This window comes from Bombina bombina, chromosome 5 (genome assembly GCF_027579735.1).
Source record: "Bombina bombina isolate aBomBom1 chromosome 5, aBomBom1.pri, whole genome shotgun sequence".
Taxonomy (NCBI): Eukaryota; Metazoa; Chordata; class Amphibia; order Anura; family Bombinatoridae; genus Bombina; species Bombina bombina.
In genome coordinates, this window is record NC_069503.1 from 927227142 (window position 1) to 927243485 (window position 16344).

At 40.3% G+C, this 16344-nt stretch overlaps 1 protein-coding gene across 1 annotated transcript in view; it reads left to right on the forward strand.

Annotated features, from left to right (window-relative positions):
* The window catches only part of C5H8orf34 (chromosome 5 C8orf34 homolog), a 603345-nt gene that overhangs the window by 106225 nt on the left and 480776 nt on the right, over positions 1 to 16344 (forward strand). The gene's annotated exons all lie outside the window — the stretch shown is intronic.

The window sequence follows — 16344 nt, forward strand, 5'->3', positions numbered from 1 at the left end:
AAACTGTGTATATATATATATATATATATATATATATATATATATATATATATATATATATATATATATATATATATATATATATGTCTTATCATGCTTTCATCTTCTTAAAGGGATACTAAACCCAAATGTTTTCTTTAATGATTCAGATAGAGCATGTAATTTTAAGCAACCTTCTAAATTTACTCCTATTATCAATTTTGTTTTGTTCTCTTGCTATCTTTATTTAAAAAGCAGCAATGTAAAGCTTAGGAGCCAGACCATTTTAGGTTCAGTACCCTGGATAGCGCTTGCTTATTGGTGGCTACACAAAAACACCTTCAAAAATAGCCGTGATTGTCAACTAACAAGTTTCTGTATACTCGACAGGCTATTGGTTTAGAGGTACAAGCGGCACCTCATTGGTAGAAGATCGATGTGCCTTGGGCAGCCAGAGCCACTGAGTTTTGCGCTGTGCAATGGCACAGAAAAGGGTGAGTTTAGCTTGGATTTAACATCACTTTAATTATTTCAAGAAAACAGGAGATTGCAGTTTTAGATTAAATCTAAACAGCAGTTTTTTTTCCCCTTGTCTTGAAAGGCCTCCTCCCAGGAATACTTTTAAGCCAACTGCAGTTATCCTTCTAGCTTGTTGGTATTTATTAAGGCTTCTCTTGGAAAAATATCTTCTTGGAATTTATCAAAATAAGGCAATGTTAGGAAGAAAAAAATGTTTTTTGGAAAGAAAAAAAAAAATCCTAAGGTTACACATAATAAATATAACAATATTAACAAGAAATATTTATGTATAGAAGTTTTCTAAACAACATTTATACAGCTTTATGTACTATAAACAAGGGCAGGTGAGCACTGTTCCAGAAATACATTTCCTAGCATACTCTGGGGAAATTTAGTATCTACAATATTTAAGTTCAGCTAGAAACTGCTTCTGCCTTAGTAATGTTCTCATAATAAAAAAACAGTAACTTGACATCTAAGGTCACATCTAGACATTAAACTCAGAAAATATCTCCCCATGGCCGGCCTGTGGACTAGTTTAATCTAATTGCTCAGCTATGTAAGTCTCTCACTTTATTATTTTATGTTTATGTTGAGATCTCATATATTTTGATAAATATTCCCTTTAATATATTCATTTAAAATACTGTCTACTAGACAGAATGCTGGGTTTTGGGTTTTTTTGTTATGCAATTTAGTCTGTAGAACTCAAAATATTTTTATTGTATTGATTACCAAAGGTAACTTGCATTTCAGAAGCATTTTAAAAAATATAATTTAACTATTTTGCAGAATTGTCAGATTATGATTTAATTGTTTGAAGTCTAATTTTTAGAATTAAATAAATATGAAATAAAATGCTTTGGAGAATTTAAGTAACTCTAAATACTGACTGGTTGGCCGGTATTTTTGTGGAGGACAGCTGTCAACTGTAATTATGCTGCAATAATTGGTTAATATGTTGGACTGTCTCTCTTGATTGGCTGATGAGTAGTTTTCTACAATGCTTACAGTTTAAGAGTGGGTCATTAGATGGTTACAGATGGTGGGGCCTAGTTATCAAGCCGTCAACCTCAAATACGCTGTAATTCCGCAGCGTATTTGTGGCGAGGCTGATTCGCCTTAGTTATCAAAGGCTAGAGACCGGCAAAAGTAGAATTTTGTGACGTAAGCTTCCATCCGCCGGACTCAGACCGACACAGATCGATTCTTACGTCACTCCAGATGTTCCGCACACAAGTACGGCACAATATGACTACTTTTGCTAGTTATCAAAAAACTAGCAGGTACGCTCGGCACTTTTCCGGCCCAGCGTACCTGGTTTTCAATCCGCCACCCTGGAGGCGGCGGATCCCATAGGAATCAATGGGAGTCTGACCATAGCGAAAGTACAAGTTCGCTGCTGCCAGACATCCCATTGATTTCTATGGGAGATGTCTGCACCTAACACCCTAACATGTACCCCGAGTCTAAACACCACTAATCTGTCCCCCCCTACACCGCCGCAACTAAATAAAGTTATTACACCCTAAACCGCCGCTCCCGGAGCCCACCGCAAGCTACTCTATACATATTAACCACTAAACCGCCGCTCCCGGAGCCCACCGCAACTATAATAAATGTATTAACCCCTAAACTGCCGCTCCCGGAGCCCACCGCAACTATAATATATGTATTAACCCCTAAACCGCCGCTCCCTGACCCTGCCGCAACCTATATTAAATTTATTAACCCCTAATCTGCCCCCCCTACACCGTCGCCACCTATAATAAATTTATTAACCCCTATCCTGCCCCCCACTACACCGCCGCAACTGTAATAAAATTATTAACCCCTAAACCTAAGTCTAACACTAACCCTAACACCCCCCTAACTTAAATATTAATTAAATAAATCTAAATAATATTTCTATTATGAACTAAATGAATCCTATTTAAAACTAAATACTTACCTGTAAAATAAACCCTAATATAGCTACAATATAAATAATAATTATATTGTAGCTATCTTAGGATTTATTTTTATTTTAAAGGCAACTTTCAATTTATTTTAACTAGGTACAATAGCTATTAAATAGTTATTAACTATTTAATAGCTTACCTAGCTAAAATAAAGAGAAATGTACCTGTAAAATAAAAACTAACCTAAGTTACAATTACACCTAACACTACACTATACTTTAATAAATTATTCCTATTTAAAACTAAATACTTACCTGTAAAATAAACCCTAAGATAGCTACAATGTAATTAATAATTATATTGTAGCTATCTTAGGATTTATATTTATTTTACAGGTAACTTTGTATTTATTTTAGCTATTTAGAATAGTTATTAAATAGTTATTAACTATTTAATAACTACCTAGCTAAAAGAAATACAAAATTACCTGTAAAATAAATCCTAACCTAAGTTACAATTAAACCTAACACTACACTATCATTAAATGTATTAAATAAATTAACTACAAATAACTACAATTAAATACAATTACATAAACTAACTAAAGTACAAAAAAAAAAGCTAAGTTAAAAAAATAAAAAAAATAGGTTACAAACATTTTAAAAATATTACACCAATTTTAAGCTACTTACACCTAATCTAAGCCCCCTAATAAAATAAGAACCCCCCCCAAAATAAAAAAATGCCCTACCCTATTCTAAATTAAAAAAGTTCAAAGCTCTTTTACCTTACCAGCCCTTAAAAGGGCCTTTTGTGGGGGCATGCCCCAAAGAATTCAGCTCTTTTGCCTGTAAAAGAAAAATACAACCCCCCCAACATTAAAACCCACCACCCACATACCCCTAATCTAACCCAAACCCCCCTTAAAAAAACCTAACACTAATCCCCTGAAGATCATCCTACCTTTAGTCGTCTTCACTCAGCCGAGCAGCGATGGAACTGAAGAGGAGACCCGGAGCGGCAGAAGTTATCATCCAAGGGGCGCTGAAGAAATTTTCCATCCGATGAAGTGATCCTCCAAGCGGCGCTGAAGAATTCTTCCATCCGGGCGATGTCATCTTCCAAGCGGCGCTGAAGAAGCCTTCTATCCGGGCGATGTCATCTTCCAAGCGGGGTCTTCAATCTTCATCCCGCCAACGCGGAACATCCTTCTTTACCGACGGACTACCGACAAATTAAGGCTCCTTTAAGGGACGTCATCCAAGATGGCGTCCCTTCAATTCCGATTGGCTGATAGGATTCTATCAGCCAATCGGAATTAAGGTAGGAAAAATCTGATTGGCTGATGGAATCAGCCAATCAGATTCAAGTTCAATCCGATTGGCTGATCCAATCAGCCAATCAGATTGAGCTTGCATTCTATTGGCTGATCGGAACAGCCAATAGAATGCAAGCTCAATCTGATTGGCTGATTGGATCAGCCATTCGGATTGAACTTGAATCTGATTGGCTGATTCCATCAGCCAATCAGATTTTTCCTACCTTAATTCCGATTGGCTGATTGAATCCTATCAGCCAATCGGAATTGAAGGGACGCCATCTTGGATGACGTCCCTTAAAGGATCCTGCATTCGTCGGTAGTCCGTCGGTAAAGAAGGATGTTCCGCGTCGGCGGGATGAAGATTGAAGATTAAAGACCCCGCTTGGAAGATGACATCGCCCAGATAGAAGGCGTCTCCAGCGCCGCTTGGAAGATGACATCATCCGGATGGAAGAATTCTTCAGCGCCGCTTGGAGGATCACTTCATTGGATGGAAGATTTCTTCAGCGCCCCTTGGATGATAACTTCTGCCGCTCCGGGTCTCCTCTTCAGTTTCATCGCTGCTCGGCTGAGTGAAGACGACTAAAGGTAGGATGATCTTCAGGGGATTATTGTTAGGTTTTTTTAAGGGGGGTTTGGGTTAGATTAGGGGTATGTGAGTGGTGGGTTTTAATGTTGGGGGGGGTTGTATTTTTCTTTTACAGGCAAAAGAGCTGAATTCTTTGGGGCATGCCCCCACAAAAGGCCCTTTTAAGGGCTGGTAAGGTAAAAAAGCTTTGAACTTTTTTAATTTAGAATAGGGTAGGGGATTTTTTTTTATTTTGGGGGGTTTGTTATTTTATTAGTGGGCTTAGATTAGCTGTAAGTAGCTTAAAATTGGTGTAATATTTTTAAAATGTTTGTAACCTATTTTTTTTATTTTTTGTAACTTAGCTTTTTTTTGTACTTTAGTTAGTTTATGTAATTGTATTTAATTGTAGTTATTTGTAGTTAATTTATTTAATTTATTTAATGATAGTGTAGTGTTAGGTTTAATTGTAACTTAGGTTAGGATTTATTTTACAGGTAATTTTGTATTTCTTTTAGCTAGGTAGTTATTAAATAGTTAATAACTATTTAATAACTATTCTAACTAGCTAAAATAAATACAAAGTTACCTGTAAAATAAATATAATTCATAAAATAGCTACAATGTAATTATTAATTACATTGTAGCTATCTTAGGGTTTATTTTACAGGTAAGTATTTAGTTTTAAATAGGAATAATTTATTAAAGTATAGTGTAGTGTTAGGTGTAATTGTAACTTAGCTTAGTTTTTATTTTACAGGTACATTTCTCTTTATTTTAGCTAGGTAAGCTATTAAATAGTTAATAACTATTTAATAGCTATTGTACCTAGTTAAAATAAATTGAAAGATGCCTGTAAAATAAAAATAAATCCTAAGATAGATACAATATAATTATTATTTATATTGTAGCTATATTAGGGTTTATTTTAAAGGTAAGTATTTAGTTTTAAATAGGATTAATTTAGTTCATAATAGAAATATTATTTAGATTTATTTAATTAATATTTAAGTTAGGGGGGTGTTAGTGTTAGACTTAGGTTTAGGGGTTAATAATTTTATTACAGTGGCGGCGGTGTAGTGGGGGGCAGGATAGGGGTTAATAAATTTATTATAGGTGGCGACGGTGTAGGGGGGGCAGATTAGGGGTTAATAAATTTAATCTAGGTTGCGGCGGGTTCAGGGAGCGGCGGTTTAGGGGTTAAACTATTTATTTAGTTGCGGCGAGGTGCGGGATCAGCAGGATAGGGGTTAATAACTTTATTATAGAGGGCGACGGTATAGGGGGGCAGGATATGGGTTACTAGGTATAATGTAGGTGGCAGCGGTGATACATTTATCAGAGTTGCGGCAGGGTCTAGGAGCGGCAGTTTAGGGGTTAATACATTTATCAGAGTTGCGGCAGGGTCTAGGAGCGGCGGTTTAGGGGTTAGTAACTTTATTTAGTTGCGAGGGGCTCCGGGGGCGCCGGTATAGGGGGTAGAACAGTGCAGTTTAGTGTGAGTGCTTAGTGACAGGCTAGCAATAAAGCTGGGAAAAAGCCGAAGAGCAGCGAGATCGGATGAGTAATAACTCTCACAGTCCGCTGCTCATCGCCCCGTACTTGGTGCGCAGCTTTTTGACAGCTTTATTTGATAACTTAGGCGAAATTTTTCAGGTCCGCGGCGGCGATGTGAGGCGAGCTTAGGCGGGCATATTGGGCCGGCGAAGGCAGGAAAGTTGACACGTTGATAACCACCCCCCCGGTGTGTGTCACCGTCTGTAACCATAATCTTCTGGTGCCGGCCGGAGGTGTGAGAGGGAAAGTGGGAGGTGGATGGTGGGTGACCCAGCAGCAGAGGGGGGAGGGAGTGGGATGGGGCCTACACTGCAAAACGATCGCCGGAGGGGGAAGATGTGGGGACCACTACACTACAGAGAAAAAATAAATAATAATAATAATAAAAAAAATATGCCAGTACTAAAAATAGCCACCATTAGTGATAGGGGAAGGGTTAGAGAGCTATTTGGGAGGATCAGAGAGGTGGGAGGGTTAAGGAGGATCACTACACTTTCTGTCTTATTTCATAGAAAGATTGCTAAACTTCCTGATATTCACTGTTTTGTTCAGGCTTTGATTCATATTAAACCTGTTTTTAAATCTATTTCTCCTCCTTGGAGTCTCAATTTTGGTTTCGAAAATTTTACAGGCTCCTCCTTTTGAGTCTATGCATTTTCCGGGCATTAAATTACTTTCTTGGAAAGTGTTATTTCGTTTGGCTATCTCTTCTGCATGAAGAGATTCTGTATTGTCTGCTCACTCTTGTGAGTCTCTTTATCTCATTTACCATCAAGATAAAGCTGTTTTGCGGACTTCGTTTTATTTTTTGCCTTAAGTTGTGAATTCTAACAACATCAATAAGGAAATTGTTGTTCCTTTTTTTTGTCCTAATTTTAAGAATACTCTTGAAGGGTCTTTACATTCTTTGGATGTGGTAAGAAGAGCTTTGAAATATTATGTTGAGGCTACTTAAGATTTCAGAAAGACTTCTATTTGTTATTTTTTCTGACTCCAGGAAAGGTCAGAAAACCTCTGTTATTTCACAGTTTTTTTGGTTGAGATTTTTAATTCACAAAGTTTAGATAATTACAGCTCATGCTACTAGATCAGTTGCCACTTCTTGGGTTCTCAAGAATGAAGCTTCAGTTGATTAAATTTGCAAAGAAGCAACTTGGTCTTCTTTGTATACTTTTTCTAACTTTACCTTTTTTATGTGTTTGCTTCTTCGGAAGCAGCCTTTGGGGGATAGGTTTTTCAGGCAGTTGTCTCAGCTTGATTCTAATGCCTTTGATTTGAGGATTTGTTTTTAAAATTTTTAAGAAAACTTAATTATTTTTGGGGTTTAATTTCTCAGCGGAAATAGCTGTTTTTATTTTATCTAGTGGCTCGTGGACTTCCACATCTTGGGTATTTTATCCCATATGTTACTAGCTCATGGACTCTTGCCACTTACATGATAGAAAACATAATTTATGTAAGAACTTACCTGATAAATTTATTTCTTTCATAGTGGCAAGAGTCCATGAGACCCACCCTATTTTTTGTGGTTATGATTTTTTTGTATAAAGCACATAATTTTTTTCCAGTTCCTCTTTTTGTATGCTGTTTACTCCTTTTTATACACCTCACTTCTTGGCTATACATTTAACTGAAGTATGAGTGAGGTGGGAGGTGTATTTATATGCATTTTGAGGTTTGGGAAACTTTGCCCCCTCCAGGTAGGAATGTATATCCCATACGTCACTAGCTCATGGACTTTTGCCACTATGAAAGAAATTAATTTATCAGGTAAGTTCTTACATAAATTATGTTGTTTTCAGGTTAATTTTCATATTTTAATTTTTTTTTTTGGTGTAGCTTTAATTATACATATTCGCCCCTGTCCGCCCCAGCTTGCCTCTGGCAGGCAGCAATCCACTGCTGGAATTCAACCTTGCACAAGACCGCTATTTTGCAATCTTGTGCAACACCGCCCCCTGCCCGCGCTTAGCCAATCACACTCGGGCAGGAGCTGTCAATCTCCCCGGTCGGACGAGACCAGGGAGATTGAAATGACCCACCTAAGAGGTGGAGAAGAGGCTAGAAAGCAGTGGTCTGATGACCGCTGCTTGATAAATACTGACTGCAAGTTCTCTTGTGAGAACCTGCAGTCGTAGCTGGGCAAACTGTTTGATAAATCAAGCCCATGTGCTTCTAAATAATGAATTGTGAATTATATTATTTTGTTATACAAATTTTATTGTAGCTGTGGTATTGTCACTCATTAAATATTTTCTTAAAATTCAAAATGCAAAGTTTTGAAAGAAGATCAGGTCCTTTCATTTCTGGCTGAAAGTTGTTTAGAGGGAATAAAAGTTTGGTTTCCTGTTTTGGGTGTTGCCATGATTGGACTTTGTAGATTAATCAGATCATTTACTACTTGAGAATATGGTGTTTATTTGGCAAACTAGGAGAATTAGCCTGACCTTGTAATTTGTATTTTTTTTTCATATCCAAATATCTTACGCCTAGATTTAGAGTTTTGCGGCCGAAGGGGTGCGTTAGCTACGCGTCTTTTCTCCAACATAGGTGTGTCCGGTCCACGGCGTCATCCTTACTTGTGGGATATTCTCTTCCCCAACAGGAAATGGCAAAGAGCCCAGCAAAGCTGGTCACATGATCCCTCCTAGGCTCCGCCTACCCCAGTCATTCTCTTTGCCGTTGTACAGGCAACATCTCCACGGAGATGGCTTAGAGTTTTTTAGTGTTTAACTGTAGTTTTTTATTATTCAATCAAGAGTTTGTTATTTTGAAATAGTGCTGGTATGTACTATTTACTCAGAAACAGAAAAGAGATGAAGATTTCTGTTTGTATGAGGAAAATGATTTTAGCAACCGTAACTAAAATCCATGGCTGTTCCACACAGGACTGTTGAGAGCAATTAACTTCAGTTGGGGGAACAGTGTGCAGTCTCTTGCTGCTTGAGGTATGACACATTCTAACAAGACGATGTAATGCTGGAAGCTGTCATTTTCCCTATGGGATCCGGTAAGCCATGTTTATTACGATTGTAAATAAGGGCTTCACATGGGCTTATTAAGACTGTAGACTTTTTCTGGGCTAAATCGATTCATTATTAACACATATTTAGCCTTGAGGAATCATTTTATTTGGGTTTTTTGATATAATAATATCGGCAGGCACTGTTTTAGACACCTTATTCTTTAGGGGCTTTCCCAAAGCATAGGCAGAGTCTCATTTTCGCGCCGGTGTTGCGCACTTGTTTTTGAGAGGCATGGCATGCAGTCGCATGTGAGAGGAGCTCTGATACTTAGAAAAGACTTCTGAAGGCGTCTTTTGGTATCGTATTCCCCTTTGGGCTTGGTTGGGTCTCAGCAAAGCAGATACCAGGGACTGTAAAGGGGTTAAAGTTAAAAACGGCTCCGGTTCCGTTATTTTAAGGGTTAAAGCTTCCAAATTTGGTGTGCAATACTTTTAAGGCTTTAAGACACTGTGGTGAAAATTTGGTGAATTTTGAACAATTCCTTCATGTTTTTTCGCAATTGCAGTAATAAAGTGTGTTCAGTTTAAAATTTAAAGTGACAGTAACGGTTTTATTTTAAAACGTTTTTTGTACTTTGTTATCAAGTTTATGCCTGTTTAACATGTCTGAACTACCAGATAGACTGTGTTCTGAATGTGGGGAAGCCAGAATTCCTATTCATTTAAATAAATGTGATTTATGTGACAATGACAATGATGCCCAAGATGATTCCTCAAGTGAGGGGAGTAAGCATGGTACTGCATCATTCCCTCCTTCGTCTACACGAGTCTTGCCCACTCAGGAGGCCCCTAGTACATCTAGCGCGCCAATACTCCTTACTATGCAACAATTAACGGCTGTAATGGATAATTCTGTCAAAAACATTTTAGCCAAAATGAACCCTTGTCAGCGTAAGCGTGGCTGCTCTGTTTTAGATACTGAAGAGCATGACGACGCTGATATTAATATCTCTGAAGGGCCCCTAACCCAATCTGAGGGGGCCAGGGAGGTTTTGTCTGAGGGAGAAATTACTGATTCAGGGAACATTTCTCAACAAGCTGAACCTGATGTGATTACATTTAAATTTAAGTTGGAACATCTCCGCATTTTGCTTAAGGAGGTATTATCCACTCTGGATGATTGTGAAAAGTTAGTCATCCCAGAGAAACTATGTAAAATGGACAAGTTCCTAGAGGTGCCGGGGCTCCCAGAAGCTTTTCCTATACCCAAGCGGGTGGCGGACATTGTTAATAAAGAATGGGAAAGGCCCGGTATTCCTTTCGTCCCTCCCCCCATATTTAAAAAATTGTTTCCTATGGTCGACCCCAGAAAGGACTTATGGCAGTCAGTCCCCAAGGTCGAGGGAGCGGTTTCTACTTTAAACAAACGCACCACTATACCCATAGAGGATAGTTGTGCTTTCAAAGATCCTATGGATAAAAAATTAGAAGGTTTGCTTAAAAAGATGTTTGTTCAGCAGGGTTACCTTCTACAACCCATTTCATGCATTGTCCCTGTCACTACAGCCGCATTTTTCTGGTTTGATGAACTGATAAAGGCGCTCGATAGTGATTCTCCTCCTTATGAGGAGATTATGGACAGAATCAATGCTCTCAAATTGGCTAATTCTTTCACTCTAGACGCCACTTTGCAATTGGCTAGGTTAGCGGCTAAGAATTCTGGGTTTGCTATTGTGGCGCGCAGAGCGCTTTGGTTGAAATCTTGGTCGGCTGATGCGTCTTCCAAGAACAAGCTACTAAACATTCCTTTCAAGGGGAAAACGCTGTTTGGCCCTGACTTGAAAGAGATTATCTCTGATATCACTGGGGGTAAGGGCCACGCCCTTCCTCAGGATCGGCCTTTCAAGGCAAAAAATAGACCTAATTTTCGTCCCTTTCGTAAAAACGGACCAGCCCAAAGTGCTACGTCCTCTAAGCAAGAGGGTAATACTTCTCAAGCCAAGCCAGCTTGGAGACCAATGCAAGGCTGGAACAAGGGAAAGCAGGCCAAGAAACCTGCCCCTGCTACCAAGACAGCATGAAATATTGGCCCCCGATCCGGGACCGGATCTGGTGGGGGGCAGACTCTCTCTCTTTGCTCAGGCTTGGGCAAGAGATGTTCTGGATCCTTGGGCGCTAGAAATAGTCTCCCAGGGTTATCTTCTGGAATTCAAGGGACTTCCCCCAAGGGGGAGGTTCCACAGGTCTCAGTTGTCTTCAGACCACATAAAAAGACAGGCGTTCTTACATTGTGTAGAAGACCTGTTAAAAATGGGAGTGATTCATCCTGTTCCATTAAGAGAACAAGGGATGGGGTTCTACTCCAATCTGTTCATAGTTCCCAAAAGAGAGGGAACGTTCAGACCAATCTTAGATCTCAAGATCTTAAACAAATTTCTCAAGGTTCCATCGTTCAAGATGGAAACCATTCGAACTATCCTTCCTTCCATCCAGGAAGGTCAATTCATGACCACGGTGGATTTAAAGGATGCGTATCTACATATTCCTATCCACAAGGAACATCATCGGTTCCTAAGGTTTGCATTCCTGGACAAACATTACCAGTTTGTGGCGCTTCCTTTCGGATTAGCCACTGCTCCAAGGATTTTCACAAAGGTACTAGGGTCCCTTCTAGCGGTGCTAAGACCAAGGGGCATTGCAGTAGTACCTTACCTGGACGACATTCTGATTCAAGCGTCGTCCCTCCCTCAAGCAAAGGCTCACACGGACATCGTCCTGGCCTTTCTCAGATCTCACGGCTGGAAAGTGAACGTGGAAAAGAGTTCTCTATCCCCGTCAACAAGGGTTCCCTTCTTGGGAACAATTATAGACTCCTCAGAAATGAGGATTTTTCTAACAGAGGCCAGAAAAACAAAACTTCTGGACTCTTGTCGGATACTTCATTCCGTTCCTCTTCCTTCCGTAGCTCAGTGCATGGAAGTGATCGGGTTGATGGTAGCGGCAATGGACATAATTCCTTTTGCGCGCATTCATCTAAGACCATTACAACTGTGCATGCTCAGTCAGTGGAATGGGGACTATACAGACTTGTCTCCAAAGATACAAGTAAATCAGAGGACCAGAGACTCACTCCGTTGGTGGCTGTCCCTGGACAACCTGTCACAAGGGATGACATTCCGCAGACCAGAGTGGGTCATTGTCACGACCGACGCCAGTCTGATGGGCTGGGGCGCGGTCTGGGGATCCCTGAAAGCTCAGGGTCTTTGGTCTCGGGAAGAATCTCTTCTACCGATAAATATTCTGGAACTGAGAGCGATATTCAATGCTCTCAAGGCTTGGCCTCAGCTAGCGAGGACCAAGTTCATACGATTTCAATCAGACAACATGACGACTGTTGCGTACATCAACCATCAGGGGGGAACAAGGAGTTCCCTAGCGATGGAAGAAGTGACCAAGATTATTCTATGGGCGGAGTCTCACTCCTGCCACCTGTCTGCTATCCACATCCCAGGAGTGGAAAATTGGGAAGCGGATTTTCTGAGTCGTCAGACATTGCATCCGGGGGAGTGGGAACTCCATCCGGAAATCTTTGCCCAAGTCACTCAGCTGTGGGGCATTCCAGACATGGATCTAATGGCCTCTCGTCAGAACTTCAAAGTTCCCTGCTACGGGTCCAGATCCAGGGATCCCAAGGCGGCTCTAGTGGATGCACTAGTAGCACCTTGGACCTTCAGACTAGCTTATGTGTTCCCGCCGTTTCCTCTCATCCCCAGGCTGGTAGCCAGGATCAATCAGGAGAGGGCGTCGGTGATCTTGATAGCTCCTGCGTGGCCACGCAGGACTTGGTATGCAGATCTGGTGAATATGTCATCGGCTCCACCTTGGAAGCTACCTTTGAGACGAGACCTTCTTGTTCAGGGTCCGTTCGAACATCCGAATCTGGTTTCACTCCAGCTGACTGCTTGGAGATTGAACGCTTGATTTTATCGAAGCGAGGATTCTCAGATTCTGTTATCGATACTCTTGTTCAGGCCAGAAAGCCTGTAACTCGAAAGATTTACCACAAGATTTGGAAAAAATATATCTGTTGGTGTGAATCTAAGGGATTCCCTTGGGACAAGGTTAAGATTCCTAGGATTCTATCCTTCCTTCAAGAAGGATTGGAAAAAGGATTATCTGCAAGTTCCCTGAAGGGACAGATTTCCGCCTTGTCGGTGTTACTTCACAAAAGACTGGCAACTGTGCCAGATGTTCAAGCCTTTGTTCAGGCTCTCGTTAGAATCAAGCCTGTTTACAAACCTTTGACTCCTCCTTGGAGTCTCAATTTAGTTCTTTCAGTTCTTCAGGGGGTTCCGTTTGAACCCTTACATTCCGTTGATATTAAGTTATTATCTTGGAAAGTTTGTTTTTAGTTGCAATTTCTTCTGCTAGAAGAGTTTCAGAATTATCTGCTCTGCAGTGTTCTTCTCCTTATCTGGTGTTCCATGCAGATAAGGTGGTTTTACGTACTAAACCTGGTTTTCTTCCAAAAGTTGTTTCTAACAAAAACATTAACCAGGAGATTATCGTACCTTCTCTGTGTCCGAAACCAGTTTCAAAGAAGGAACGTTTGTTGCACAATTTGGATGTTGTTCGCGCTCTAAAATTCTATTTAGATGCTACAAAGGATTTTAGACAAACATCTTCCTTGTTTGTTGTTTATTCCGGTAAAAGGAGAGGTCAAAAAGCAACTTCTACCTCTCTCTCTTTTTGGATTAAAAGCATCATCAGATTGGCTTACGAGACTGCCGGACGGCAGCCTCCCGAAAGAATCACAGCTCATTCCACTAGGGCTGTGGCTTCCACATGGGCCTTCAAGAACGAGGCTTCTGTTGATCAGATATGTAGGGCAGCGACTTGGTCTTCACTGCACACTTTTACAAAATTTTACAAATTTGATACTTTTGCTTCTTCTGAGGCTATTTTTGGGAGAAAGGTTTTGCAAGCCGTGGTGCCTTCCATTTAGGTGACCTGATTTGCTCCCTCCCTTCATCCGTGTCCTAAAGCTTTGGTATTGGTTCCCACAAGTAAGGATGACGCCGTGGACCGGACACACCTATGTTGGAGAAAACAGAATTTATGTTTACCTGATAAATTTCTTTCTCCAACGGTGTGTCCGGTCCACGGCCCGCCCTGGTTTTTTTAATCAGGTCTGATAATTTATTTTCTTTAACTACAGTCACCACGGTACCATATGGTTTCTCCTATGCAAATATTCCTCCTTAACGTCGGTCGAATGACTGGGGTAGGCGGAGCCTAGGAGGGATCATGTGACCAGCTTTGCTGGGCTCTTTGCCATTTCCTGTTGGGGAAGAGAATATCCCACAAGTAAGGATGACGCCGTGGACCGGACACACCGTTGGAGAAAGAAATTTATCAGGTAAACATAAATTCTGTTTTTTTTCTAGCGCTGCTTCTAAACAACGCTGGTATTTAGAGTTCTCTGAAGGGCTGCGTTAGGCTCCAAAAAGGGAGCGTAAAGGCATATTTACCACCACTTCAACTCTAAATACCAGCGTTGCTTACGGTAGCAGCTAGCTGGAAAAAAAAACACCTGCAAAAAAGCAGCGTTCAGCTCCTAACGCAGCCCCATTGTTTCCTATGGGGAAACAGTTTCTAAGTCTGCACCTAACACCCTAACATGAACCCCAAGTCTAAACACCCCTAACCTTACACTTATTAACCCCTAATCTGCCAACCCAGCTATCACTGACACCTGCATTACACTATTAACCCCTAATCTGCTGCTCCGGACACCGCCGCAACCTACATTATCCCTATGAACCCCTAATCTGCTGCCCCTAACACTGCCGACCCCTATATTATGCATATTAACCCCTAATCTGCCCTCCCCCAACGTCACCGCTACCTTACCTACACTTATTAACCACTAATCTGCCGACCGGACCTCGCCGCTACTCTAATAAATGTATTAACCCCTAAAGCTAAGTCTAACCCTAACCCTAACACCCCCTAAATTAAATATAATTTTAATCTAACGAAATAAATTAAATGTTATTAACTAAAGTATTCCTATTTAAAACTAAATACTTACCTGTAAAATAAACCCTAATATAGCTACAATATAACGAATAATTACATTGTAGCTATTTTAGGATTTATATTTATTTTACAGGCAACTTTGTATTTATTTTAACTAGGTACAATAGCTATTAAATAGTTATTTACTATTTAATAGCTACCTTGTTAAAATAACCTGTAAAATAAATCCTAACCTAAGTTACAATTAAACCTAACACTACACTATCATTAAATTAATTAAATAAATTACCTACAATTACCTACAATTAAATAAACTAAACTAAATTACAAAAAAAAAAAAACACTAAATTACAAAAAAAAAAAAAAAAAGATTACAAGAATATTAGGCTAATTACACCTACTCTAAGCCCCCTAGTAAAATAAAAAGCCCCCCAAAATAATAATAATAAAAAATAATAAGAAAGGTCCCTACCCTATTCTAAATTAAAAAGTAACCAGCTCTTTTACCAGCCCTTAAAAGGGCTTTTTGCGGGGCATGCCCCAAAGTAATCAGCTCAGCTCTTTTGCTTGTAAAAAACCCCACAATACCACCCCCCCAACATTACAACCCACCACCCCACATAACCCAAACCCCCCTTAAATAAACCTAACACTACCCCCTTGAAGATCTCCATACCTTGAGTCGTGTTCACCCAGCCGGGCACCGATGGACCAAAAGAGGACATCCGGAGCGGCACAAGTCTTCATCCTATCCGGGCAGAAGAGGACATCTGGACCGGTAGACATCTCCATCCAAGCGGCATATTCTATCTTCAACCATCCGAAAGCGGAGCGGAGCCATCTTCTTCCAGCCGACGCGGATCCATCCTTCTTCACCGACGCCTACTCGCCGAATGAAGGTTCCTTTAAATGACGTAGTTAAGAGCTTTATAAACCGGCGTTAGCCCAGAAAGCTCTAAACTACTGACTTTTTTTTGCGGCTGGAGTCTTGTCGGTAGAGGGTCTACTGCTCACTTCAGCCAAGACTCTAAATACTAGCGTTAGGAAGATCCCATTGAAAAGATAGGATACGCAATTGGCGTAAGGGGATCTGCGGTATGGAAAAGTTGCAGCTTGAAAGTGAGCGTTAGACCTTTACCTACATGACTCTAAATACCAGCGGGCGGCCAAAAGCAGCGTTAGGAGCCCTTAACGCTGCTTTTGACGGCTACCGCAGTACTCTAAATCTAGTTGAAAGTTTTTAAAGCAGTTAAACTAATCTATTTGTTAGCAAGTTTTGCTTTATTTTGCAGTCCAGGGGCTTACACCTACAAAAACCTTGAAGTTCTGTATTGTCTACTTTGCTGTTGTCAGTTGAGAATATATATAAATGAGCTCCTGCACTAATCAAGCAATAACTTTGTAGACTGTTGCAATGTCAGACCGTATGAATTTCACAGAATGCAGTGCAGCTTCTATTTAGAGATAAAAAAAAAAAATACAATTTTCAGAG